Source organism: Lineus longissimus, chromosome 18 (genome assembly GCF_910592395.1).
Source record: "Lineus longissimus chromosome 18, tnLinLong1.2, whole genome shotgun sequence".
In the NCBI taxonomy this organism is placed as follows: Eukaryota; Metazoa; Nemertea; class Pilidiophora; order Heteronemertea; family Lineidae; genus Lineus; species Lineus longissimus.
In genome coordinates, this window is record NC_088325.1 from 15,314,242 (window position 1) to 15,340,598 (window position 26,357).

Sequence of the window (26,357 nt, forward strand, 5' to 3'; positions counted from 1 at the left end):
CATATCTCTGGAGGCCAAGCCCCCGGGGATTAGCCAGTCCGACCATCATTCATCGTTCGAGGGGTAAACCCTGCTCAGTGTCCTAAAATCCCCTGGATGGACTGCCTCTAAGAGCTTATGATAGCAAAGACCATTTAGTCCTACCACTGATTGAGAAGTCATCTAGCGTTCTGGGGCACGCGTTGTTGTTCTCTCGTCTTAGAATTGTGGATGGTTCTAATCAGATATAAAGACCTCCTATTAGTCGCACACGGCACTCATCCATAATTCACAACGAATCGATGTCGTTGTGTTTACGTTTTGTTTTAGTTAACTAGCACATTGATCTGTTTGCAGACAGAACTATACTGGCATACATCATACACAGGTCACTCACACGTGGCTCAGTGCAGCCAGCGATGTCCGACATACGTGCACATCAAGCAAATCATACACATGCACAGGTCATTTGCACTGCATGCAGCCAGCAACGTGTCCCCATACATACATATTGTACAACATGCACATCAAACATGTAGTACATCACGCAGAGGTCATTCGCACTGCAGATAAGAACGCCAGACATACACTTTCATGCACAGGTCATACTCTGCAGCCATCAGCATTTTCAGATATCATGTACGTACATCATGCACTTACGTGTGTGTGGTGTACACATCATGCACAGGTCATGCTGCAGCCTGCACGATGTCAGACGACATACATGACCGATGTACATGTCATTTGCAATGCAGCGGACATCAGGTCATTTGGACTGCAGCACACGAGGCATTTTCACAGCATATAAAACATATGAAGGTCATTTGCACTATATCAAGAACATTTCATCCTCAAGTTCATACCTTTTTTCACTTCACATGATTATCACACCAATTATGGCGTAAGGTAATTGCACTTGCTCAACAATTCTCGTAATGCAATGGTCACTTCGTTAGTCAGAGGACATCTCCCTTCCTTTGCAATTACTATTACGTGTGTCGAGTATCGCTGCTGTCCAAACTAAGGGCTAATTTGATATAGTAACATTAGGAGTGGCAAATTAGACGAGATAAAACAGGATTGAAACTTGAGGAGGAGGTTTCACTATAATTCTACGTAGGTTAGGTCACGGATATTTAGCACATACATATATGTGGTTAGGTAATATGTTTGTAACATTTGCGCCAGTACACCGTGCACAGAAGATATATTCAATATAAGCGTGATGTCATTAAGATCAGGCCGAGCTTGCCAATGATATCAACTGGTAGTACATGTATTTTGGACAAATTCCCGAATTAAATGTTACACACAACGTCATCCAGGTCTACTGGGGTTACGGCGTCTTTTGTCTTTCTACAGACGTCTGGAGTAATTTTGGAGACCGTCATCATATAGTAAGCTAGCATGACGCAACATTTCCCCACAGTGCCATGTGTAGCGTCCTCTTGAATACATGGTCTTAGTTCAAGGGTTACTGACCTAAATTTTACACTTGGATCCAAAATGTCGTGAGAAGGCATTTACTCTATAAGACGAGAGGCCCGCACCCACTGACCTTTTATGCCTCACTCCAGGGGTACGGCCTGGGGGAAGGTATGCTTTCAAAACATAATCGGAATTCTTCACTTGATAGACGTATGTATACACCTAGCGTGTGAGAGTTCATTCATATGATTATGATTGGCGATTAAGAATGATCAGTGTAAGCCACGTGCACTGCTTAAAGTGAAGCCGGCATGATATTGATATATCTTTAATACCGGTATGTGGCATTCGATATCTGCAGGCAGTAGTGTGTAGGCCTATAGGTCCCAAATTTCATTTAACTTAAGAACGTTACTGGCATGGGATATGAACCAATTACTTCTTCCGCGCTCCCTCACGAAGTCGTATCTTCATTAGAGTTTTCGAGATACGATATTCAGTTAGAAAAGTGAGAGGGCTGGAGGTGGGCAAATTCAAGCTCCTGGTATTGATGCCTATTAGATCGCGAAGCGGTCAGAAAAACAGCTTAAGCCACTTATGATCTTGATAGATACGTGGCGGCCATGCGCCAGAATGGAAGACACTCAGCCAGTGATTGATTCAGCATCAGTTTTGCAACATCTGACCTGACCTCGCTCCGCCGATCAGCCCAGCTGCCAAGCATGAAAACACTTAACACCTTCATGCATGCACTAATAGATCATGGAGCTGACCTATTCCTAAGCTTAGAGTGTTACTCTAAGTCCTCAGCGAAGAAAAACACTAAAAGAAAGGCTCTATTATTAAGTATATACTGTATATATGTTTATTATAGTACCAGCAAGTACAGAGTGAACGGTGCAGCCAGGGTCCGTGCTGGCGTGTATATGACACACTTTGAAGTGGGGCAAATGCGTGGCCCTAATTCACACCTGACAAGACGGGGTATTATGTTACACGAGGTGACAATTGTAAGGGGTCTATTGTTAATGAACTCAAAGGCTTTGTTCGAGAAATACAATCTATGCGTAATCATTTCAGTAAGGATTGGTGAAAACAATGGAATGCGTTGGACTCCACCAGCTCATGAACGGATACTTTCGATCATGGCTTCTCTTTTATGTGCAGTGAAGCTACCATTCCTGAGATGTCGGTGTGCTGCCTTGAAGTGGACACCCGCTGTCAGAATTCCACTGTTACTCTGATTGCAGTTGGACGGCAGTATTCCGGACCTCCTCTCAGTGGGACGGCTGGACAAGCTGACACCTAGCAAACATATCATTTGAAATTTCGATAATGCAACTGTGTGTTACGCCCTTCATATCGACAGTATACCCGCATTGGATGCAGGGCAGCAAGCTGTCTCTTGGTGCACGTGCGGGCATCACATGGCGCACGTGCAGTGTGTAACACGTGCTGGAAAATACAAAAATCATACAATTAAATCAAAGAGGTGTTTAGGTGACAACTATCGTTAAATAACGATTTATCATTCGGTTGGGTTCTTTCTGTTGGTTCTTAACATCAGCATGTTATTCACAACCATTCTTTTGTACTTAAAATGGCGGCTGTGGCAGCCATTTTGTTTATGTAGGTCGTGTCATCCCGTCTCTTGTCATTAGTGAGTACAATGAATATTTTGATTGAGTTTGAAATATAAGCGACTGTTGTCTTTTGGGGAAACTACACCAAGCTGCATGACAGTGTCATTTGCAGCGTTACTTCACTGAAAATGTTTGTGTACGACTCTTCTTCATAAATCCTTTCAACGCAATGCTTCTTCACACAACAGTGACGACCCATTTAATCACCGCGATGTATTACTTAACTTTTTGCTCTACATTTTCGAGAAAGAAACGCTTTGTTATTTATGAAAGGAACATTTGAATTGGATGTGTCACTTGGTTTATTGGTTTGGTCAAATGGAGTGACTTCTGATAACGTGTAATTCTTAAGAGCGATTCACAAGTGGTTTTAGGCCTACATGTCAGTATACTACAACATGAGCTTTGCCGACACTCAACCCGAGTCATTCTCTGACTTCCACATTCTTCGCCGTTCAACGTCTCATCCATTCATCTACACCTTTCCACTCATCTACATTCTCCATGTAAAACCCTGGGTCACTTGACTCAACCCATGGCCATACACTCATCTGCCTATGTTCATCCCTGACAGGGACCAGATACACGGACCCCAAATACCCATATCTCACCACTGTCCCATTCAGCAAAGCAGTTAGCATACTTTCGTTAATTGTCCAAATGGTCAAGTCGTGACCTCACATCCGGAGGATCATCTGGTCCTTTCAGTGGACAGAGCCCAGGGCAGATGCTGATTGTGGAGACAGGCTATTTAAGAGTTTGCAGCTATATTTGGACTCTTGTGGCCGGGGTACACAAACATTGAACTAATTGGACATATATGGTGAAACCTCGATTTTGAGACCAAGTGAAGACACTGTGTACATTTGTAATTACGAGAGTTTCATAAGTACTGTCATTTCTATACTTGATACCAGTAATGCTTCGCCAAGCAAGAAGTGCCCGAAGCGTTGACCTACAACGGCCATGTTGGTTCTCAAGACACTGTTTTGATCATCCCCAGACCTCAAAACCAAACCGGTGTTCTTTCGTTGACAGTACTTCCTTATGTACCCTGTGCTTCAGCTGTACCTTTCAGAGTCATTTCCCAAGAGAATGCCGTAACCCATGGAAAATAAGCCAGGAGTTATTATAGATATACACCTTTCCCATTACTTGGACCGTCATGTACCTCATCTATGACATGACACATATTTCACGATCTTTTTCTAAACGTATGCTGACTTGGTTGAGAAGAAGGGTTACAACAAAGGGGTATTGGGCATTGATGTCCATATGGGCATTCACAGCTTCATGTTAGGGATAAATTCTTGGTATGGGCGGCTCCCCTCAGGCAGAAACACGTGGACAGTAACCCTTTCTGGCCTTATAACAATATCACGTCCATAAAACCGGATCCATGGAGAATGTTACCTTGTGTGGTTGTCACACTGGCCAAAGAAGTACGGATTCCTATGGACTTTTACAACAAACCTATACTAGTGTTCATGTCGTGCAGGATACCGTGGCATACAGCGGCCATGATATTACTGTGAGCTTGACTTAATTCACAACCCGGGTCATACTGCACCGATGTATCGAAGCTGGCTATTGTCAATAGCAATCGGCTTTATGTCGAATGTCGATTTTGTTCGACAGTAGAATTGACTGGTTCCTGCATTGGAGAGGGGTTGCTCTATAGCTATGTTGGATTGGAATACATTTTATTGGTGATGATGTCAACTGAGTGAACAGATACTAATAGCCAATTAATCAGCTTCCTAGTTTGATATTTGATACCTGGTATCATTAACCAACACAAGTTACCAACTCAGCGGAGCCCGGATCATTAGAACAGGGTGGGCATGCCATTAATGTCTCATTGACACGATACATATGTCAACGTGGTGACTAGATTAGCTGATTAGCAAATAGCAACCAACAAATAGCAGTTGTACTGATGGTGATGATGGCCACCTATTCCCTCTGTTTTCATTGCTAGGGGGTTTTGGCCCCGAGTCTACCGGGCGATAAAGCACCTTAGGCCTATGACCAACTAGATAATGACTCTGATACGGTCGACAAACTTAGACATCGATTCCCAATTTGAGATCTTTAGGGTTTCTTTCAGTAGCTGACCAGTACATTGGGCCACATGGAAAATCTGCCCGCTTCTTCTATTACATTATCTGACCAGTGCACAGTGACCCGTTAGGTATTAATTCATCATCTACACAATCACAAACAATATTACATTGATCATATTTGTCCAATGTTTGCAACGCTATGGCACTCCGTCACTGCTGTCCAATTCCAAGTAAACTCGTTTACATATTTATCAAAAGTCGCCCTCCATCGTTGACAAATTATAGCAATGTGTATCTACAGATAAAACTGGCAAACAAACAAAATGTAACACGACATGTTTACAGTAACTGGCCGTAGCCAGGGGCAGGCGGCCATATTGGTCTCTATTGATTAATAGTGTCGGCCATATTGGTCTTATTGATTAATATTTCAGCTAGGCTATGTTATTAATTGACTCAGACTATCTGACTTCTTGTTTTCCTGTGTTAGTTAAACACACCTCGTTAATAATTGACTGGAATCATTACATATTCTGTGTGTGGTTATTGCCCTTAATCGTGGCCATGATGGTTCGAAATTAGCAACTAAGAGCTTGGACGTTGTTGAGTCAATTGTCAGCCATATTGAAAACATGCCCATTCCCGGGCGGCTGATATAGGGAGCCTTTGAGGTCCTTGTATCTGAATCGTATCATGGCGCATAAGTGCAGAGTCAGGGGTGGTGAAGTTAGGAGACCCCAGACAGAATGGGGGCCCACTGATCGAAGGCTATGGAAGAATTGGTGGATCTCCAGTGGCACCAACCAGCCGTCTACGGTGGTCTTCGTCTTCCGTCCCCAGTGGCTACTCCGGGATGCCTATCACTGCCCCTTGCTACCCTCATTTGCCACCTAAGGCACACTGACATGACTGATCCCTGATCTAGGTTTCAACCGAATAAGAAACATGCCTATTTCTTACGAATCGGATACAGCCACGTTCACAGTCATAACATTGAAAAGTATTTTGTCCGAAGGTAGTTCCAATACATGTAGTTATATTGAATAGTTATCTGTACATGGATACCCTCCGAACAAAGACGGTTGATAAATTATTGCGGACTCGAAGCAAAAGCCTAGAAGGAACATGGCCATTGGAAGTCTTGGTGTCGCCAACCAACTGTCTATCCGAACGGAACATGTTGGTTCAGCATAGAACGACCATGTTAGATCTCGTTCGAACTGAATATTCAGACGCGTTTTTGAGCGGCGAATCTAGAACATATATGCGTACACTTTAACAAATGAAAATGACAAATGACTGTGTCTCTTGCTACAAACCAATGTCCCAAAATTCGAAATAATTGAACAAAATAGTTTAATGACCCTAATCCTCTTAGGTATCTAAATAACCTCCACTTGGGCCCTAATTTGCCGCCATCTATGACAGAGACCTTACAATTGATAGCATTTTACACCCTCTTAAATATAGTACCATGTTGGGCGCCAACAATGGGGCTTTCATTTTAAGTCAACATGAGCCAGTTAATACCAAGTGACAGTGGAATGTTGTTCTTTTCAATTGTATATACTTTACATTGGAGTAGGTCTTGGGTATATCATGGAGGTGGGTATATGAAGGTGATCACCATTGACGGCCTGTAATAACCTCCTGATTAGAGTATAAAGGAATGTTTGGATTAACGATTCGGTGTGTCCAACTAAAAAAGTGTTTTCATGGCCAGCCATGTTTGAGGGGTAGAACAATGATTCAAATCCTGTCATGGTCATTTGGGCTGGCATTCTTTTGTCTGTCCCTACAACACAACAGATGATGACGTCATGTGAAAGTACTCTATTGTTTATAAACAGTCTGACAAGAATCTTGTGATCGAGGATGTGGCCAAGGACCTTGATTCTGGTCAAGAATCGTGCACGATTCTCATCACGAATGGTATTTACTGGACAGTAGTGCAAAAGCACTCTTCATCCTCAGAAAAATGTAGCGCTGGTTCCATGTCGGTGTCTTTGAGATGAATATCTGCTAAAAAAGAAGCACCCGTCAGATGTCAACATGGCCATATCTTCTGTAATACGAAGACTTGTTTTTCGTACCGTATTCTGAAGTGGGTAGTTATAGAATGTGGAGTGTTTCTGTGATACTGTGGCCACATAGCCTACTCCCCAGATACACAAGACACCGGTGATTCAGGAATACCGATGTCAGTCGCCTTGGAGATTTCCGATTCTCCGGTTGTTGTTGTTGTCTGTGTCAAAAAAACAAAATGGAGACGAATTTCTTTCCAATGTTGTTTGCGACTGTAGTTGGATGTTTCGGTTTTTAGCAGCAGGCGATATGACCAATCATTAGTTGCTCCTTGAAAAGCTAGAATAAAATCAGAAGCAACTGAGTAGCTACATCGAGCTAAGGTTAGACATGTTTCTGAAAGATTCATATTTTTCTGTTATTCTGGATGCGGTAAGCAAGGATAAACTTTCCTCACGATAAGCTCGGCTCCCCAAGTATAGCCAAGTATATTGTAGCACCTGCAATGTGAAACATCAAAACTGAAGTTCTTGTTGATGATTATTGCATCTGTGTAAACACAGGGGTAAACACTTGCAAAACCACTGTATTAATCAAACCTGTTCATGTGTTAGCCGCGAAGAAGTATTCGCGTGTTCCAGGTCATCCGCGTCACAAGCAGCCATTGGGCACTCTCGGCCATTTTCGAACATGACACTGCGCGCCAAGGCAGCCATCGACTTGTACGGTAACAAACAACTTCTTAGGCCCCGTTTTGGGTGTTTACCAGTTTACGATGCCGATTTCGAGAGTATATCGTTTTGAGGTCAAGGACACAACATTTTTCAAGCGGCCATTATTGCATCGCATTCCATGAAAGAAACCATTAAGAACTTCACAAGTAGAGAGTTTTTCAACGTTTCAATACTGTTTGATTCATGACTATTCTCGACCTTGTTATATCTATTTATGGGAACACCTCACATGCGGTCGTGATCGGCAATTATGATCGGGAAAACCATTTCCCACGGTCATCAATAAGGCGTCCAACAATGATCTTCTTTAACCGCCTGGACTATACAAAACACACCTACATGACCTACGGGGTCTGGCATGCAGTTAATAATTTCTAGTCCTCTATATACATACTATGCATTGTAGTGTCATCGACTCTTAACATACATGTATATATCGGTTTCAACCCGCCGGTGTCGATATTTTGAGGCTCTAACCTTTGACTGGTGAGGGGTTAACTGCATCTGGCGATTTCTGGCGAGACTGTTTACATCATGTTTAACACAGCCATCTTGTTCTCATGCCTCATCGAGACTCATTAACTTAATCAATCAATATCTTAAAGGGGAACGGTCGCATCACGGAGCCAACGTGCCAGTCAATCCCGTGCTCGACTGTGGTCTGTGGGCGAAGCGAGATCCACTGACCGTCCATCATGAGGTTTGGAAGAAGGCGTAGTTGTGGCATAGCTTGTTCTTAGAGATGATCTTTCCTACAGCCTTTTCACATGAGGACCGGTTATTTTAGCATGAAGCTGGCCAGATCTTGTTTGCGGCGAAACCATTTTTATTATTGGTCCAGTGTATTCAGCTCCAGTGTCATCTCATCATCTCTCACGCTTCACTGATACAACTCATTACAACAGCGTTCTTTTCTGTGCATTCATCTAGTATCTACTTTTCCTGCGCCTCAATATTACATGAAGCCATTCTGCGTTCTGTTTACTCGAACGCCAGAAGCTAGATATCGGTAACGAGGTTTAGAATTCGATCCCCGACAAATGGTTCCCGAGATTGTCAAAGATTGTTTGGACAAGTCAGCCATTGACTGGATGTACGACATTCGTGACGCCATCACGTTGTTGTTGTCGTTTCTGATAGACCTGGGAAGACGCCTCAAACGTCTTGTTTGACTGGTTGATGTTTAAATGGCACATGATACCTCTTTCCGACAGTATGCCAAAGAAAGTACCGATGCTGATAGTTGTAAAGAAATAGTCTTCCGGTTTGGCGTCTGTTGTCTGTGGAGTCGATTCTTGCGCATCTCGTTCAACTTGCAATGCATAAATTGGCTGGTATTGTTTGTGTTGTTTTGCTATTATCGAGAGTTTTTCAGAGCAAAACCATCAAAATGCTCATGATTCTTAATATCTCAAGTCACATAAACTTTAGTCAGATAAACTGCAGTCAATATGCACGTACAGGAAAACTATCTGAACACAAATTCGGTCTGCAGACGATTATGTCTGCACTTCCTCACCACCTTGCAATCTGATTGGTCATTATTAGCTTAATTCGAGCAACAAAACAAGATCGTCTGCTCACCTGGTTTTGTTTCCGGAAGTGATCATGGCGTTGACTAATAAAGATGCTCACACATCGACAGTTAGGTGCTGTGCAAATAGCTTGATTCATGATACGGTTAACCCCTCAAGGGCCGAATCCAATGATACCCGCGTCATGCAATGGCAGCTGAGTCAATTTGAAAGTATAATTTGTGATATAACATTGATACGGAATGGATTGAAGGTACCGGTTCGGCCTAACCCTGTCCACGATGACCTGAAGACAAAGTGGGGTCCTTGAATGCGATCAGTCCTCCGGCTCAATCACATGAACAGCTAGTATTTGTCAGTCCATGGGTAATTTACGATATCATAGCCGTGTTCACGCTGCTGCCGATCCGTGTTAATGCTAAAACAACTAAAGCCAATCCAGAGCCAGATTCATTTCTTGACCTGGTCATCCCATGTCCTCATGAGTGTCGCGAACAAATCCAGTTTAATCCATTCCTTCACTACGGCCAGGTCACCAGTCGTTAGAGTATCCAGTGTACCGGAGTAATTTCCTTGGGGATTTGACTGCAAATTGGCTGCCGATGTAATTTACAGTTCGCTTCAAGAGAAAAAATGCGTCGATCCTCCCGCTGATGTTACAACGGTACTATGATTAAGGTCATTTGTGAGAAGCTTTAGGTGAAATGATGAGGGGTCAGTTAATTCTGGTTCAAGAGGAAGATAATTTGGTGACTTATTGGTTTTAACCCTTTGCAGCTCGGCCAGTAGTTAACTTACAGACGCTGATTTCATTGCCGGTACATATCAATGTGCAATGCTGTGAAAGGCACGTCCGCAATATAAAGTCCACCAATGATTGGGTCATTGGTATATGCAGCCATTCACCTCAATCCGCCATCAAACAATAGGGTAGGATACTATTTTCCTGGGGAACACTGGTTCCTATACACGGGCCGTAAACAAAGTGAAGCCGGGCCACCAACAAAACCTGTATAGTTTCGAAGCATGAATCGGTTCGTCAACAGCGCAATATTGAGGAAATTTCACGACTAAATAGATGAACTTAATCGTGAAAATCTATCTCACTTCTCCTGAGGACATCATTAAATCTGTATGGTGAACTCTGTACGAATCCCAAGTCCAATTCATCGCCTTTATATTCATCAATCGGCGCAAGAGATCAAGCTAAATCAACTTTCACGCCAGTACATCGTGCCAATGCATCCAACCACAGCCAAGTGTATTGTTATGATACTGCATATGCCGTAAAATGCACGACATATGCCGTAGAGCGGGCCACTTACGGTAACAACATGGTTTCCAATAACCGCGGCCATTTTGCCTCCGGGCTACACTTAGCTTTCTAATTTGATATCAGCACCTGGCTGAGGCTACCAAAGCTAAATTTATCCACATTATTCTTCCGTAAAATTAATTGCTGTCCTCCACAAGTCATTATAAGACGAATTTCGACTTGTATTATATTTCCGGCACTCGAGGACAGCGGGGTGGAGCTAAATTGGGGATTCAGGGCAGCGGAGTCGCGACATCCCGCTACCAGGACAGATTTGAGTGTGACCCTATCTCTTTATGGTGTTGATGGATTGAGAGGGTCAAAGTAACTTTGTTATTGTAATGAAACCTGAACGCTGAAGGTCAATTTTGATGTTAACGATTTCCTCCCGGAAAACGGATGGCACTTTTCATTATCGATCTGGAGGAGTTATTGTGTAAAAGATCCCTAGGGCTTTACACCATCAAGACCCAAATGATCATATATTTTCATACGGCCTACTGCCACAACACTATATTTGTCCATTTTGACCAAGACTTGGGATACCTTATTTCCCAAAGGTGACCGAAAAAAGCTCAATTTAGCATTTGCGCAAGTTGATGAAACTATTTCACCTGGATCTTATAGGAAAAGCAAAACTGAAAAATGGGTTGTGGAGGGGTTCCATATGGTCGTATCCCTACTCACTATACCATCACCTCTCCTTAACGTCACATATTCGTTGAGGTGGCGTTGTTCAGGGAGCGTGGTCCGATATCAGCACCGAGGGCACCTACGAGCGGCTGACCTACTGGTGGTTAGTTTACTTGGTTGCAAACGCTCGTAGCTCGATTTCTCCATTCTAGGTGTTTTACTACTCTTCAGATTATTGCAGACGATGGTTAGATCATCCCGGCGATATTTTCATGTTTGATCTGGTCGTGATCATCCATTGTGTAAACATCAGAGCGACAATACTACGCTGTTTGGGTACCAGCATTCATCATCCGAATTCCGGGTGCATTCTTGTCACGTGACGGACCGGAAATGGATCAGAAAGTTTCAAAGAAACATTGATGATCACCATGGTGATTTATCTACAGATATTTAAAAATGATATGGGCTTTAGAATCATTGGCGTGTATCCTGTGTCAGGCGAATCAATGTTTCCTGGTTTTGATTGGTGACGTCACAATCTGCAATTGCGCGGGTACTGGTAGTAAACAGATACTACATAAATCAAACCAACTCGACATTAACCCGCAATTTGAGCGAGATCATCGAATATTCTCCCCGAACAAGTAACAATCACACGCTCAATCATGTCTGTGAAACCATGTGTTCGCCGTGTACATCGCCCCATACATTTCACCACATGTCGATGTATAGAAGGTCACTTGCTTGGAGTGTACATCTCCCATACATCCATGCACTGTCTCTCGTCTGGCCTCTTCACTCCTATTAATTATTTAGTATGTTCGATTCTACATACGTACCAGTGTGCACTCAACTGTTGTTGAGAGTAACTCGTTTATTTTTGGCAGTTTCTGGCTTTCTGTTGTTTTGAAGTGGGCGGATAGGAGGAAGCACGTGTCATGAAAGTGCATGACATGTACAGTCAGTGTTATCATGAACCAACAGACAGCTTTTGATCTGTGTACAGCGAAATTAAATTTTGGATTTGGGCGCGATTTTTGGTTGTAAAGTGTGTTTTCGTGAGGACAAACACTGAGAATTTGAGTAAATATTCAGCGACTGGCATTAGAATGGCAGTCGCTGACACAAAGACAAATTCACGACGAACAATCCTCCTCAATGACTGAAACAAGACAGACGCCGCCGGTTCAGACCCAAGACCATCCCAATAATTACAAGCTGCGCGTGCCGTTTGTTGCACCGAGTCCCCTCTTTATAAACACCCGCAACCAAAAAGCAGACTACGGATTCGCCATTGCGCTGACGATGAAAACAGTAGATGGGCGCTTGCATGTAGAAAATGACACGTTTTTTTTTCAAATTGAAATGAAATATTTACTTTCTTGGGAATGTCGTCTGTTATTGTCACCTGTGCGTTGCAGCCGGTGCGCGCAGGTCCCGGATGTAAATCCGGGACTCGTGCCAAGTCTCGTTCACGTGAGAAAATAGGCCACGTGTGTATTGTGCATTGTTTTGAAACGTGCTTTCACATCATATTCTTCCAACTAAATCGCTTCTATAGGTCAGAGAGCGCTTGATCTTTCTGTTGCAAGCAGGCGCCAAAAATTAGATGTGAGTTTAAAAACAACACCTTGCAGAATCTCATACACTCTACTCTTTTTGAGTCGGCGACCTCACTGGCGAAACTACAAAGGGCCCTGTACCATCAAGCGCATGAAATTTAACGGGGCCTGTGCGATATCAAGCGAAGTCAGTGACGTGAACCTAACTGGGGCCTTTGGACGTTTCAAATCTAGATCACGGCCAGATCATTGCCCTCAAACTACCTCAATGTATCGTATCGAACATTTCCGCCTCTGCACACATTTAGTATGTCTGGGTCACCAACAAAAACACCTTGTTTACTGTCATCACAAAACATGGACAAAATCATAATACCGGAAGTGGTGTCCTTGCTGATAAAAGCAAGACATTTTTGGAAATTACAATTTAATTTGCGACAATGTCGTAAAATTGACAGATAATGTAACGCTTTCCGGTAATTTTGGCATTGCGGTCACATTAGCTGTGCACTATTTACCTTTTTGATTTGTCGATTAGATCGTGATTGTCAGAATGTTTGGGTCGTGATCTCAATAATCGGTTCTGTTGTCGGGTTCTCAAACCTTCTGAACCCGACGACTTGGTGCATCTGACGGTGCTATTGTTGAATTAGCAAATAATCACGTTTGACATGCCACTTTTTGAAGAATATGTCAATAACGAAATATGATAATGATTGTAGTTGGTTGGGAATGAATGTGTCGATATTGCACAGATTCTGCCGTCCTTCGTTACTTCTGAGTAGTTATTCGTAATTCATGGGGAAATTGAACGATGAGAAAACAAACTTTTTGCTTGAAACCTTGTGCATTGTTTATCTATGGGCAATACACTGCGTAATGTAAATGCACAGAAATCTTATGAAATAATGAAATGACTTTTGCAACCATATCAGGTGGAACCTAGTGTGTTCACCAAGAGAGACCTAACGCGTAATTATCTTCCTTCCAACAACTCAGATTTATTTTACACTTCTGGTGCGTTTCACGGCATGTTTAAGGTCAAGGTCAAATTCCCCTTGGGGCAAACTTCTATGTATACACCAAACAATTAGGTGAAAAAAGCAATTTTATCGCAATCAAAACAAAAAGCAAGAAAGCAAGTTTGATTCTGCGTAAACTGAGTGAAAAACTTGTCCGGTTGAGTAGACAGTAGTGATATCTTAACCTTGACTGCTGCAGCTGTCTTTAGACAATGACTGCAAGCCTCAGTCAATGCTCTGATTTTTTGATAGGGTACTAGCGAAACTGTGGCCGCCGCAATGTGGCGCTGACTGTCACTGGGGTATTGTATTATTTGTGACCGAGATTGGACAACTCGACCACGGCTCCCAGAATCCATCTGGTTTTTTTCAATGCAAAGAAAATCTTGGACCTTGAGAGTTGGCCGATTGGAGGTAGCTTGTCTCCATTGTCGTGTTAGCCTTATAAAGAATACCTAAACCGCTCTGGTCACAGGAAGACCGCATGGCATTTCTCTGCCTCATTAAAACTAATCAGTCATAATCAGCAAAAATGGCTACAGCCTGAAAACACCTTTCAAAATACGACCCAAGTCCGGCAGCACGACGGAAGTGCCATTACCGGCAACAGGACGCGTCGGCAAGTCAGAACACCACAAAAATATGCAAGAAATATTCTCAAACTACAATATGTTGCAATAAACCAATAAACCTCGATAATAAGATGGCTTGATTCCATGCCAGGTTTCAGTTCTTTGAATTATTTTCTGCTGCTCAAAACCTCAGCCACTCAATCACTTAATGAAAACTTAAATCTAATAGATTTTAAAGAATGTGAATCTGCGGCTCATAACGCCAATATATTCATAATCTACGGCTATAAATCTTGTGTTGGCTCCTGTGATCTCTGCGTCAGCTTCCGGTTGTGTCAAAAAAGAGAAATCACTCAAAGTCCGCGAACGCAGTAACCCAAGATGCTACAACGAAGACGGCACTGTCGCTGCAACAAGGAACATCACGGGTTGTAAATAGTGCATTTACGCGGAACGTACTTTTTCCGGCCCAACGTTAGGTTTCATGCACAAGCTGTACACAAAGTGGCATTTTCTGCTGATGGCAAACCGATCACCTATGTCAACACTTCATGGTCTGAGAGACATATATGCCTCATCCTTCTCTTGTGTACATGGTTCTTGATGGAAAACCTTGCAGCTGGGATGACCAATTCCAGGGGACCGATTCCCTGCTTTTCTGCGCAGCGCCAACAAACCACTCATCCTGATTGGCCACAGAAAGGTCACGTGGTCACCACGGCGACCCTAGATATCACCACTGAATCATTTGGAACTTGGCCACGTCATGGGCATCACTAGAATGTATTTCTTGTTAATGTATTGTTTTTATGGGTTGTTCATCATCACACTGCGCAAAGAAAGGACTCCGGCCAAAAACACGAGATTTTCATTACTAAGAGAGTACCCGCCAGGCTTCAACATCAATTTGCTTTTAACCTCTGCATAATTAATTTAGTTCTTTTTACTGAGTTCCGCCCGCACGCTCTGTGACTTTTTGCCATTTGGCTTGTGGTTGCTTCCCGGTAGTGATGTCATTATTGTTTAAAAATTACCGACCACGACAACGGTCTTTGTGGCTCGGAGCGAATCCATGGTCATTTTCCCTTGAAGCTGTTCTCTGGACATTGTTTCTGCTATTATGACCGTGTCCGGAACAAGGCAACATCTTTTGATGCATGTAATGTTGGACATCAAAGTGACTCTGTCTAATAGTTGTTCTTATCACGTTCGTTCGGTTCCCAATGATAGTTTCTTCAACGATTTACAATAATTTCTTCAAATTAATGCTCAAATTCACCAAGCAGAAGGCTTTTGCGGCGATACATTTCTCAAAGCGAGACTGCTACTTAGAAAAAAAAAATCAAGTACGTCATGACAACCTTTGGTCAATATCAAACTAACTATTTTTTGGCTAAAAAAATTATTGGTTTCAAGGTGAACTCAACCAGCAGGCTATTCCCTGGCGATGTCTCTTTCCCGTAATCGAGTCATTCCCCAGAGGGCCTACAGAATGACTGACAACGACGTATGCATCGTATCTTATGGACAAAAACTTTATGTGCAGCAATAATCCAGATTGCACAAAGTTTCCGCGGATTAATATCGCGAATGAAAGCATAACTTGAGATCATCTCAAGTTTGTAATCTCGCAGCAATTAAGTCATTTCGCTTAATTGATGCGATGTAACTTTAGAGTATATTTGCGAGCTACTCTATTTTTGCATCCCCTGTTCTATTCAAGATGGCCGCGGGGTTTCTGGGCGGTAAATATCTGCCAATGAGCTATCATCTTGCTTTGGGGATTGTAATTAAACTGGAGATGGCCATTGTTTATCCTAACGTGAATTATTAATCGAGGATTACAGCAGCATCAATGACAGGATCCACAGTGGGAGGAAACTCGCCAAGAAAATGGCAGAGGGAGCGTGAATAAATCATACAACAGCCATACATCAAATAACATTCTCTCGTTGTTGAAAACGAATTGCATAAAAATGGCAGCTAAAAGAGCAGTATATCATAGAATCTCTCTTAATATTACGTTTCGGCCAACTTGAGGCTTCTAAGTGGCTTCCTGTTTTTACAACCACCCGAAGCACTCACTTCCGGTACAAGAAACAAGGCGGCCATTGATGCGAATTGGTGGCTAGGAACCACTTGGCCGACACAGCGTGGTTCTCCACGAGAGCATTATAAATTCCTTTCTATAAAGATTCCAGGGTAAATCTCCTCAGAAACACTCTGGAGTGATGTTATTAATTCATGGCGTTTTTTTCTTTCTGCTGTGTTTTGATGTTGAGAGCGAAATTTACCTTCTGCTTGTATTCACGCATGCGTAGTTTTACGTTGAGTAGTTTAGCTCAAAGATGAAAGACGAGATTAAACCTTCAGTGAGGAAATCAAAAGCTTTGTTTGCTGAGAAGGTTCAATTAAAATGGCATCTGATTGAAGAAACCTCGACTGTTTTCATTTTTTTTGTCAAATTGTGGTTTTCCTCATATTTTTGCAAAACACACAACAATTTCAATCCGGTATTAACGGAAACCCAGGAAAGCGATCACCCTGCCCCCACAAGACTCTATCTCGACTGCTGCTTCCACGAGTGCCTGACTATTTTTAATCGTATATTGGATTTGGTTAGATCTAGATGGTTTTACTTCATCGAAGTCACCATCGTTAGGAAGACCACAAGGATGCTATCAGACCCCATCCAAAACAACGACTGCATCCCTTCTGTAAAACATCCAGTCCGATTTATGTTCGCGAGTGCCTCCTCTTAAATCCGACCACTTCTCCCCATTCCCTCCCATCTCATCACCCCGCATCAATCCAATCATCTTGGGTCACTGTTTTTGCCTCCAAGGTGTCAACACCAGCGTAATCACCTCGTTACCGCGCTAATACTGATGACCACCGGGACCTGGGGACGAGGAAGGATTTACGACATCAGCGTAAATGGGTCGTGTAACGAATGGACCGCAGAAAATACTGGTCCGGATGCGACTGGGCATTATCATTGGACTAACGGGCGATAGACCTGACGGCTTAAAAATTGAATTTCGTGTCTAAACTTTTTGATGGAATTGCTGTATGTTTTTAACTGTAAACTTTGACCATCTTTGTTACGCCTCGTTGTCTCTCACGAGGAGCAGGCATCTATCTTATCGTGGCCAGCAAAAAAAGAAGCACGCACTTCGGCAGGCCGATCGCTCACCAGCTCAACCCTCCGGCAATTCATTAAAACTTCTTCATCACGCCTTCACGATAACGCCAGGGGGCATTTTGCATCACTTTCTTCAGATTAGCACTGTTGGAAATACATTTCAACGCATTTTAACTGGATATTTGTAAGATTGTGGCTTGGATTCGAGTAAAGATCGTGTACGTGCGTATTGGTGCCCGTGAAGTCTTGAGCTAGCTCTCCTCTCCAGCTCTCTGAGCTGTGTCGTATCGGTGTCTGCGAATCAGTAACTCCAATCAATTACAGATTGAAGTGAGATAATGTGTCTTAATGGCCTTGATAAGGCAGCATCAATGGTAGGAGTCGTCACCGATGATGGATTAGCCTCGTTGCTTAATTCTAGAAATGGAGACATTTCAAAAATGCAACTGTTCCCTATAAGGTGGCTGTAGCAGTCTTTATGAGAAGCTTTGAATTGATGCTGTGACGCTTTGGTTATTTACTTACCAGTTTCAGTTCTTCGTTCAGTTTTTGTAGCCAAGATTCTTATAAGGGTGTAAATATAGAGCATGTTTTGGGCAGAATCGGGGGAAAGTCGGGTCGAATGTCGAATGATAGATAGTCTCCTTGCTAAACGATGATAGAGGGGATTGATTAGACTCCTAAGGCTTTCTGGAAGGTTTGAAATGTTAAAATTCCCTTGCGGTATACGGATTGTGATTGAAGAAGTTCACCTGAGACGCCACTCTTAGTGATTGATTTCGCCGTCTTCAAGGAATTTGGGTTCTTTGGAAGGACATTTTAAAAGCTGAACATGTTGCATAAGGCTTTGGCGGGTGCGATGTCCGTGTGTAGTCTGCCTCACCTCGTCAGTGGTAGGGTTAAACCATTGTGATTACAGTTGCATTAATGAACTCCCGCATCATCTGCCTCGGCTACCTCTCTGAGATGAGAACGCAGCCACGGATGGATATTTCCGCTCTACTTGAACTGTTTCCACTGCTGGTCAAGCTATTCTATTAAGCGACTCGTAAATATTTCAACACCCGGACAGTTGGGTGACTTATAGCGTCTTGGGCACAAGTTACTATTCGTCCACACTCCGGGTACCGGGTCGTGCCAGATTTTATGCGGACCCGGAGGCACGCGGGTATCGTCTGCACGGTTGGGTGCACGTGATGCTGGTGACGTTTGCTGCGTCCATCATGAAGGATGAATCACTGGGGAACGCTTCATCGGTTTCGATAATCTATAGATCTTTAAGAGTAGAGGCTTGGTGACGGCCCGTGAGGTAAAAACGACTCTTCGTCATATTTCAAAGGTTTTCGCCTCGATTAGCAGCCGCAGACGTTATCAACCTCGTCCCAAGATATCATTAAGAGCAAATTGTATGTATCACGTAATGCATTCATTTCGTCTTTGGAGCATTTATAAGACGATATTGGCGATAACTTTCCAAGAACTTGAGAAATAATGGCGGCAACACGACGTCCCGCATACGATCAATACGAATCATGACATCCCACATCCCATCACAATGATAGGAATCTTGATGGCGTTCTTGAGACTTACTCCATAAATGTCGTGTCCTTTTCATTCGGGTTCACTGGTTGCATTAATTACTGTAATTACGATGACTTTGCGGCCATTTCTCACTGTCACGGTGTTGGTCTTCAGTCTGTCATGAATCACGCGCGGGTACCTTCCACAGTCCCGCAATTAATGGCAATCTACTCAGTAAGATCTCACTTAACCCCACCCAGTCGTTGCTAATGAACTAGGGTGTGCACCATGCCCTGGGACTCTGAGAAGTCGAAAATGTTTTCACCTGCGATCAAATATGAAATTTGATGTTGCTAAATTTGGAGCTGCCTATTTGGCATGGGTACCCGTCTCTAACTGAAGCGCGTGGCTGTCTCACTAAGATCTCACTGGATATCTCACGATGACCAACAAATAGCCCAAAGTCCATCAATATGTCACGTCAAGTGTATCTCGCATGTTAGGTACGACGATCCATGCGCTGTCAAGGAAAACAAACGCCATATGATGCTGTAAGCGATATTGTAAGTGACGCCGTGATGACCAAACAAGGTCGAGCGAAAAATTATCCAGGTTTGCAGTTGCATGGCTTTTGGAAAGTATATCTCTCCACTTAGGGTGACAGGCTCACGAAAGAAAGGGATGGCTGTCTTCACAGCGTCAAAACATAGCGCTGTACTACGTGCCGAGCTCCAATGCTCCTGGATACCTTATTACAACGATGACCAAGAGCTCTATTTTTTACGTGTACTGCTAAGTGTATCTCTCCAATTAGTTTGACAGGCTGTTGTCAATGAGCCGTCAGTAACTTTATAAATGACCTCCTTGTTTACTCTGAATGACATCTGATAAAAAAGGGCTTTGAACAGTAGCCATCTAGCTGTCATCAATACCGTCACAATCTCATAACTCGTCTCCAGCGCTCTTCTAGTTACTTGAGACGCTCTCCTCACGTGCGGCCAAGTATTGATCGCAGCATCGAGACTACTAAGCCTAATAGTACTAACAGTCATCGTGGAGTAGCAGACGATATTCATGGTTCAGTAGACCACAATATCTCACTTGATTCTAAAGATATGGCTTTAAGATGGTTATAAAAAGATGACATTGTCACCTGCGCGTGTCAAAGTCTATTCTTTCAATCTACAGACAAACTCTTCGATCCGATCTCTTTGCCTTCTTTTCCATAGTCGCTCCCATGGACCCTCACGAAGGGGTTACTACCGTCTAGACTCATGACTAAGAACTCCCAGGTACCAAAACCCTGCTCCCTGCATCCCTGGAAGGGGCTTCCTAGATTGGTGACTAAGTGACCTGATGAGTCCCTCACCAAGGGTCTGTCTAGACACATGACTAAGTGACCATGATGCAGGAGGATATTAAGACCCTGGGTAGTGTTTCTATTATCGTTGATGCGTATGACTCAGTGATTCTGTCTGTAAGTAACTCATAGTAAGACAAGTGATTGGGGCATGATCGATATCTGACCCGAGTCAGGTCAAGGAGCAGATGGTCTCGGGTGAAAGTGACAAGGCCAGTTTATCATCAGGGGTTTATCATGGCTTGACTAGGCTTAACCTGTGTGCATGCTGATCTACCAGCGCTGTGTGTATCATCCATCCTTCACTGAAAGGAGGAGCCTTAAGGATTGACGTTCATGGCTGGTGAAACGGCATGGCCCGATTGCTCACAAGACGTGTAGTTCTGAAAGGGAGAATGCAAAAGAATATCGGGTTGTCATTCTAAGCTGTAGCAGTTGTTAGGTGAAGTATGCAAGGCCAGTGTGTCATAGAATCAGAAACCGATGCGGTGTTTTTTACCTTTGCTGACATACTGTTCGACGATTGCAACAGCTATTGACTACGGAGTGCTTACACAACTCTTTTTATCATACATTGTGCAAATGCGTACAAAAATTAGTTCGTTTTGATACCCGACTTCGGTACGTGCTGTATTTGCCCGTGAGTGCCTCCCGTCCCACTGTGCACCGGTCATTGACTCCTGAATGCGTCTACAACTCTGTTTACCTTCCTGGACGAAACCAAATACAAACCGAGTCAATCCATTTGTTTTACTTCATTTTCTATTGATCTGTTTGAATGTCTCTCTCGGCTCATCGATTGGCTAAATAGGTTGACATGGATTCCCATTATAGTGCATCCGGATGCATAATACACAGTTGTTGAAATTTACAGTTTGCAATTGAGAAAATTGTATTCAAAGTCACGGTATAACGTTTTTGCACCAGCTTGTACCTCGCTCCCACCTGTGATAGTTTACTGGGAACGACGCGTGCCAAGGCGTTGCATTCATCAGTTCGTTTCATCTGTGCCAACATCGACAACACTATTCCAAGCAGACCATTATTCGCTGCGGGATGAATACATTTGCTGCGGGTTAACGCGACATAAAAACCAGACACAACTAATCCATGTTTAAGACTTGAAATTATCCAGGTGCAATTAATCTGACATTGATTCAAAATGGAGGATTACAGCACGTGATTAGTCAGGACAATTTGATTTTTATGCAGCCTGTCGATGGCTTCAAACGAAATTAAGATGGATGACAAAATGGCAAAATGACTTGAGCTCATGTATCGAACACAGATTTGTGTAACCAAAGGCCATTGCTATGCATTGCAAATTAAAGCTAAGCATGCCACATCGACGATGCGTAGAACACTCAGGCTTGGGAGACCTATCTCACCACGAAGCAAAGATCGATGATACTTCTTGGCAACTTTAGGTGCTTTTATCGATCTGTGAATAGAACAACTATTTTGTGACCTTTTGGGAATGAAATGGTACTCCAGGTGCCTGCACAAGCTTGAAAACTTGTGCTTTGTTTTGCTACCAAACCATCGCCTATGTTGGTCAGTTCTACTTTGTAAAGGACCTTCTGGGTGTGAGCCAACACACTAAAGTTAGCTATAAACAGTTGTCAAAACACCACATACTCCAAAATATCAACGAGGGTTTGCAGCCTGTCAACAATGGCGATCGTCTACCGCCGTGATCTGAATTGTCCATGAAAACAATCGTATTTTCACAAGAACACTTCAGTGAAAAACAAACCTATTTGGCCAAATGCCAAGAGCTTTCAACGCGCCGCATTGGAAATCGATGTACTGCGCATATTACATCAGTTCCGGTCCGAGAGTACACTTCCGGTAATGGCTAACGATTTGACAGAATCAATTTTGAATGCACTCACTCTGTGCAAGCAGTTTGTTGTCAAAAATCAGTTTCATTGGTGCAATGAGATGCCTGTGACTTAACTTATTTCATCATCAGATGTATGACTACTCAAAATAGTGTGGAAACGCGCTTTATTCTTTATGTTTTCCACTTTCCTATGCTTCAGTGGAGGCAGGGAATGCTAAGTGTCTATCACTAAAGCAATCAAGAGAGAATAATATGCCGTCTGACGTATTCAATGCTTTTAGAGAGTGGCTCTAAAAGCTTTCTCATTTTCACTTACTCTCCAACTGAAACAGCTATTACATTCATTAAAGGCCATTTCACAACGATCAGCTTACTGAGACAAAGCCAAGAGTTCGCTTCACTTTCAGAAGATAACACCACGTTGTACATGTTAATATACACTATGTTGTGTACATTGAGATACGTATGCGTATTGCGTATGCACACGTGCTCAGCTTGGAATGAACTGTACTTCATTCTGCATTTTGCGTTTTTCACATCAAATATACAGGAGCTGCATACATTTTGTACATGTGTATGCAACAATGTACATAAGAATTGGTGAACTTAGACCGAAATCGTTAACATAGCCGAATGGGGCCAAGTTTTACTCGAATTTCGTGATTCCTCCTTTCAACTATGAATTTCACTTTCAAAGCTTTTAAGTGATTTCCTTTCGTTAACAAGAGTATACCTGGCGCCTGGCGTGGTGACTGAGGTGTGAGAACGGTTTCGTCGGCTTGTTTTCGAAACCTGCTTATACCATGACACCTTAGTATAGAAAACTACAGTGCCCGGAGTTCGAAAATGCCACCGTCGAGGCTCTTGGAAACGTCCCCTAATCGACCTGGGAACAATATATTCTTCTGGCGTGAAGTTATTTTCGATTAAGATCTCAACATATGTTCCGGTGATTATCTTAATGAATGAATGTCAACAAGGCACATAGGGGCCCATTGGAACAGTGGTTGTTGCGTTAAGTTATGATGAGTAGGTGTGGATAGGTGTCACAGACGTTGACTTGTAGTGACGGCCTGGTTAGGTCTTCATTCCTGACCAGTAGACACAGCTTTGAGACTCATTGGTGGCTCTCGTTCCAATGTAGATGGTTTGCCAGCTATGGTCCAAGAAGAACAGGCCTGTATTCGATCCTTTCCATTAAACCGCCAATTTCAAGTTCCAGAAGCCCACATTCAGTCGATTTCTTGAGAAAAAGGCGCGATACTGCTGATGTTATCACTCCTTGACCACTGTTCTGGTAACAGTCAGGCCCGCATCCGGTCATCACCCCTTGAAGAGACAGAAGTCATTCCAGGTCACTGGTTCTCGAGGTGACAGGACTCAAAACTAAACACCAGAGATAAAGAAGTTGAGCAATCAGTCGGCGGTTGGCAACAAAACAAATTGTCATCACAGATTTCTGGAGCTCATAATTGCAATGTTAGACAAGTTTGAGAGAATTCCTTAATCGGAGCCTCGGTCACTGGGTCAGCTGTGTTTTTGTAAGATGGGTGAGAATGTGGTGACGTGAATACCTAGTCACCAAAATCCCTGAGAGACAGGTATTTTACCGACACGGCCCGCTAAAGGGGCGGGTTGCCTGAAGTTTTCACCAACTTGGACCGGTTGTTCAAAACAAGCTTTGTCGCCAACGCTAAGTTAATGCCAGCATTAGTGACAAAATAGGAACAACCGGGACAGCTCGCCCCATCAGTAACTCAAACACTGTTACATCGTGTCACCAGAAAATAAAAGATATCATTGAGATGATTAACGGGAATACTATACCAAGACGCTTTCGCCATTCCGACCATCGAGAAAGAAAATAATCGGGCTCAGCCGGGAATTGAACCCGGGACCTCCCGCACCCAAAGCGGGAATCATGCCTCTAGACCACTGAGCCGATATATCTGAACTCACGACTCGCAAGGCTTATAAGACAATGACATTTCACTTTACCTATCCCGTTGCCAACACTTTGACAGTGATTTTTCCTAATGATTTTGTTTCGTTTCGTTTCGATTCCACATTTTTCTGATGCCGGGTTTATCGTAAACAACTGGTAGCAAACGTAACTACTGACGATAGTAAAGTAGTAATCTCCAGCTGAAACCTCTCAAGGTCACGTGGGCGTTCAATAAGACCAGCTTTACTCACTCTGTTTGAACTCAATCCATTACTCTGACTACTCTTTACGAAAATCTATTTCAGAATTCTCGCATGAATGAAACTTAATCTAAACATTACAAAGGCATTTTTCAGCTGCGTTTCACTTCCTATTAGGTTGCTCCATTATGCGATAAAAACAAAAATTGAAATTCAAAATCATTTCATGTTTGGTAACTTCGATTCGTACAAAATGTTCTAAACTGATAGATTGCTGAGAGTAAGATATTTTGTTAAATGAAATGGTGGGTACTTAAGGTCATTTTGTATTGATTTAGATATTAATTACTAAGTATTCATTCCTTCCATTGTAAATACAATGGCCCAGGACCAAACCCAACATGTTACAAAGGCCCTGGGGGTTCAGATGACAATCATTTTAAAACAGTTAGTTATTAATAACCGCCAAGTAAGAACTAACCATCTCGATCTGCGTAAGGTAAGCGTAAGTAAGGCCATAACTAAGGGGATAATGACAATAAAAGTCAGGTTCTATCATCTTCAACAACTTCAGAAAGTTGTAAATGCATTTTCATTGAAAAACGAACAGCATTCAGTCTTGTCAACCTGTGTCATTCGCCAAGGGGTATTGCTACTATTAAGCCAATAAAAGTCGAGTTCTGTTATTCAAATGGAATATTCAGAAAGATTTTAAACATTTGTTCCGTTGACTGCTAGCTATTTCTTTCCATGCAGCAAATCCAGCATTATAGCTGCTTGCATGCCTTACTTGTGGTACCATCAGGAAGCTTTCATCGCGAGCTTTCCAAAGAATGGTCATGACAATAGGTTTATTATCGTTCTGTAATAGACAATCGTTTGTGCTCCACACAAGGCCAAACAGTTGGTTTAGGAAAACTCTAAAAACACACAACACCTTAAACTGCGCAGTTGTTCAATGCTGTTATTATGGATAACGTCTTGTAGCTGGAGGGAAACTGAGAGTGATTACCACCTTCATCTAGAGTGTCACATGTCACAGTGAATGGCTGACCCGAGCGGCAATCTCCGCATCATGGGACCCCGAGCTATCTGCTGCGTTGATTTCACTGCTAAGTTCTGTTTTAGCTACTGTAGAAAGTACTTTTCAGGCGTCATTCAGGGTTTTCCATGGAAAAATGTGGTGTTAACGAACAAGGCAAGGCCCAGGCCGAACCAGCTACGACAGCTAAATAAGGATTTTTGGACACTTCCTGACATAATATTGACCAATCAGAAGCGCTATATGCTGCATCACCGGTGCAGGCAGCAAAGTGAACCAATCACAAGCTGTCATTGGGAGAAGTTAGTAAATACTCTTTGCTGGGAGAGTGACATGAGACACTGACAAATACACAGGAACATATGTATCCACCGAGACTAGAATCACAAAAACTTTGAAAACGAAACTCTACCAAACGATTTGACCTTCTTATCGGAAGCCAGCCCCATCAATCGTAAAATGTTGTTTGCCTTGGCTGTCCAGGCTAAATCCTCAGTGCAATCAAAACATCTTCCAAATGGTTTAGTTGTCCTAACTAGATCCACTTATCACCAAATCTATGCTAATCTGTCTCATCATTCTTTACAATCGTTCCTTTTTATTACTCTCAATTTATGTTCGTAAATTTCTCTGGACATTTTTTCCAGGCTAACTCCGCTTCTTTTACGTGTAGATACGTCAGTAAATGTACATGAATGATGTACAGTTGGGATGAAGACTCAAAGTGGAACCATTTGCACAAAATATTCAAGGATTGCGCAGATTTAGAGCGCATTAGCGG

General features: G+C 42.9%; 1 protein-coding gene and 1 non-coding gene across 14 annotated transcripts in view; one reads left to right on the plus strand and one right to left on the minus strand.

Moving 5' to 3' along the window:
- Positions 1 to 26,357, plus strand: part of LOC135502332 (cell adhesion molecule DSCAM-like) — a 123,829-nt gene that overhangs the window by 2,996 nt on the left and 94,476 nt on the right. The window lies entirely within an intron of this gene.
- On the minus strand, positions 24,260 to 24,331 carry Trnap-ugg (transfer RNA proline (anticodon UGG)). The gene has a single exon. It is a non-coding gene; the product is annotated as a tRNA-Pro (tRNA).